General features: G+C 51.2%; 1 protein-coding gene across 1 annotated transcript in view; it reads left to right on the top strand.

Annotated features, from left to right (window-relative positions):
• LOC118452488 (myocyte-specific enhancer factor 2D-like) overlaps positions 1–3482 on the top strand; it is a gene marked incomplete at both ends in the record, with an annotated part of 6346 nt that overhangs the window by 2110 nt on the left and 754 nt on the right. The window lies entirely within an intron of this gene.

Below are 3482 nucleotides of genomic sequence, written 5' to 3'. Positions count from 1 at the left end.
CAGGGACAAGCTCTCCAAAAAAACAGGGACAAGCTCTCCAAAAAAGCCAGGGAGAAGCTCTCCAAAAAACCAGGGACAAGCTCTCCAAAAAAGCCAGGGAGAAGCTCTCCAAAAAACCAGGGACAAGCTCTCCAAAGAAACCAGGGAAAAGCTCTCCAAAAAACCAGGGAAAGGCTCTCCAAAAAACCAGGGACAAGCTCTCCAAAGAAACCGGGAGAAAGCCAAGACCTCTCGCAGCCTGCCGGGAGACTCCCTTGGCCGGGGGCGGGGGGAAAGATGGACCAGGGTTTTTTTTTTTTGGCAGGCTTGAGTTCTGCTGCTCGCCGTGCCCCAGACCCCTTCTTCCTTCATGGCCCCCGCTCCCAGCAGCTCCGTGCCTCAGTTTCCCCATCTGCCGCCCGCCTCCCCATCTGCTCGTCACCCTTCCCGCTGCCAGAGGGCATTGCCTGGAGGAGCCAGCTTGCTTTAGGCAAAAATCAGCCGGGTTGGCATTAACAGGTTTAATTGTTAGGCTGTGCTTCCTACAGAACAATGCTTCCTACAAAACATGGGTGCTTCCTAGAAATTGTGGGTGCTTCCTGCAAAATGTGGGTGCTTCCTATAAAATGTAGGTGCTTCCTGCAAAATGTGGGTGCTTCCTATAAAATGTAGGTGCTTCCTGCAAAATGTGGGTGCTTCCTACAGAACAATGCTTCCTACAAAACATGGGTGCTTCCTAGAAATTGTGGGTGCTTCCTGCAAAATGTGGGTGCTTCCTATAAAATGTAGGTGCTTCCTGCAAAATGTGGGTGCTTCCTATAAAATGTAGGTGCTTCCTGCAAAATGTGGGTGCTTCCTACAGAACAATGCTTCCTACAAAACATGGGTGCTTCCTAGAAATTGTGGGTGCTTCCTGCAAAATGTGGGTGCTTCCTATAAAATGTAGGTGCTTCCTGCAAAATGTGGGTGCTTCCTATAAAATGTAGGTGCTTCCTGCAAAATGTGGGTGCTTCCTACAGAACAATGCTTCCTACAAAACATGGGTGCTTCCTAGAAATTGTGGGTGCTTCCTGCAAAATGTGGGTGCTTCCTATAAAATGTAGGTGCTTCCTGCAAAATGTGGGTGCTTCCTATAAAATGTAGGTGCTTCCTGCAAAATGTGGGTGCTTCCTACAGAACAATGCTTCCTACAAAACATGGGTGCTTCCTAGAAATTGTGGGTGCTTCCTGCAAAATGTGGGTGCTTCCTATAAAATGTAGGTGCTTCCTGCAAAATGTGGGTGCTTCCTATAAAATGTAGGTGCTTCCTGCAAAATGTGGGTGCTTCCTACAGAACAATGCTTCCTACAAAACATGGGTGCTTCCTAGAAATTGTGGGTGCTTCCTGCAAAATGTGGGTGCTTCCTATAAAATGTAGGTGCTTCCTGCAAAATGTGGGTGCTTCCTATAAAATGTAGGTGCTTCCTGCAAAATGTGGGTGCTTCCTACAGAACAATGCTTCCTACAAAACATGGGTGCTTCCTAGAAATTGTGGGTGCTTCCTGCAAAATGTGGGTGCTTCCTATAAAATGTAGGTGCTTCCTGCAAAATGTGGGTGCTTCCTATAAAATGTAGGTGCTTCCTGCAAAATGTGGGTGCTTCCTACAGAACAATGCTTCCTACAAAACATGGGTGCTTCCTAGAAATTGTGGGTGCTTCCTGCAAAATGTGGGTGCTTCCTATAAAATGTAGGTGCTTCCTGCAAAATGTGGGTGCTTCCTATAAAATGTAGGTGCTTCCTGCAAAATGTGGGTGCTTCCTACAGAACAATGCTTCCTACAAAACATGGGTGCTTCCTAGAAATTGTGGGTGCTTCCTGCAAAATGTGGGTGCTTCCTATAAAATGTAGGTGCTTCCTGCAAAATGTGGGTGCTTCCTATAAAATGTAGGTGCTTCCTGCAAAATGTGGGTGCTTCCTACAGAACAATGCTTCCTACAAAACATGGGTGCTTCCTAGAAATTGTGGGTGCTTCCTGCAAAATGTGGGTGCTTCCTATAAAATGTAGGTGCTTCCTGCAAAATGTGGGTGCTTCCTATAAAATGTAGGTGCTTCCTGCAAAATGTGGGTGCTTCCTACAGAACAATGCTTCCTACAAAACATGGGTGCTTCCTAGAAATTGTGGGTGCTTCCTGCAAAATGTGGGTGCTTCCTATAAAATGTAGGTGCTTCCTGCAAAATGTGGGTGCTTCCTATAAAATGTAGGTGCTTCCTGCAAAATGTGGGTGCTTCCTACAGAACAATGCTTCCTACAAAACATGGGTGCTTCCTAGAAATTGTGGGTGCTTCCTGCAAAATGTGGGTGCTTCCTATAAAATGTAGGTGCTTCCTGCAAAATGTGGGTGCTTCCTGCAAAACATGGGTGCTTCCTGCAAATTGTGGGTGCTTCCTGCAAAACGTGGGTGCTTCCTACAAATTGTGGGTGCTTCCTACAAAACGTGGGTGCTTCCTATAAAATGTGGGTGCTTCCTGCAAAATGTGGGTGCCTCCTACAAAACATTGGTGCTTCCTACAGAAGGATGCTTCCTACAAATTGTGGATGCTTCCTTCCAAACGATGCTTCCTGCAAATTGTGGGTGTTTCCTATAAAATGTGGGTGCTTCCTGCAAAATGTGGGTGCTTCCTACAGCCGGGGCTGACATCCCCGGGCTCGCCCCGTGGTTTAACGGGGGTGGCTGCTCCCCCATTCCTGGGGCCGCTACGCCCCTGCTTGGCCAGCGTCCCACCCTCTGTCATGGCCGGATTCATCCCCGTGCCAATGCTTTCCCGGGAAAACCGCAGAGCCCTGGTGCAAAGCTGGTGGAGGGGATGGGGCTGCGGGTTGCATCCTGCTGGGCCAGCTCAGGGTCCGGTGCAGGCAGGAGAGGGACGGGGCTGAATCCTGCCCACCGTAAGGGCATCTCTCTGCAGTGTCCTTAACCCCGTGGGCACTGGGCACGGCCGAGGGTGGTTGCCAGCGGGATTCCTGCCAGGAAAACCAGCTCCTACAGCCCCGGGGCTTTAGCAATTAGAGCCCTGGTAATCGCCTTCCCCGGGTGGCGCGGAGCGGCGCTGGGCAGCATGTGGGCGCAGGGTGCTGCAAATCCAGCGCGCCGGGGTGCTGTCACCCTCCGGAGGTGGCAAGGGCAGGGATTTTAGCCTCCAGTTTTCTCCCGGGAGAGCCCTGCGTGGCCGGGAACCATTGCAAGGTGCCATGCCCAGCCCTAAAAGGCGCTGGGAGCGCTCAGCGCCGACCCCGGGGACGCAGCCAGCCTCGTGCCAGGCGTGATTTAAGCTGGGCGCTGCCCCAGGCTTCACAGGGTGACGTGTGCTGGGGTGCTTCAGATTAGAGTCAAGCCTCTTGAGGCCGATTTAAATCAGCCCAGATTATCCGCCTTGTAAACAGGGCTGAACCTGACCCACAGATCCACCCACATCCCTGCCTCCAAAAACCCACGGGGGGCGGGGGGGGGGGGGTCCTGCCCGG

The sequence above is a fragment of the Egretta garzetta genome, unplaced genomic scaffold (assembly GCF_000687185.1).
Source record: "Egretta garzetta isolate BGI_Z169 unplaced genomic scaffold, ASM68718v1 scaffold1156, whole genome shotgun sequence".
NCBI classification, from domain to species: domain Eukaryota; kingdom Metazoa; phylum Chordata; class Aves; order Pelecaniformes; family Ardeidae; genus Egretta; species Egretta garzetta.
This window is presented reverse-complemented; position numbering and strand designations above follow the sequence as displayed.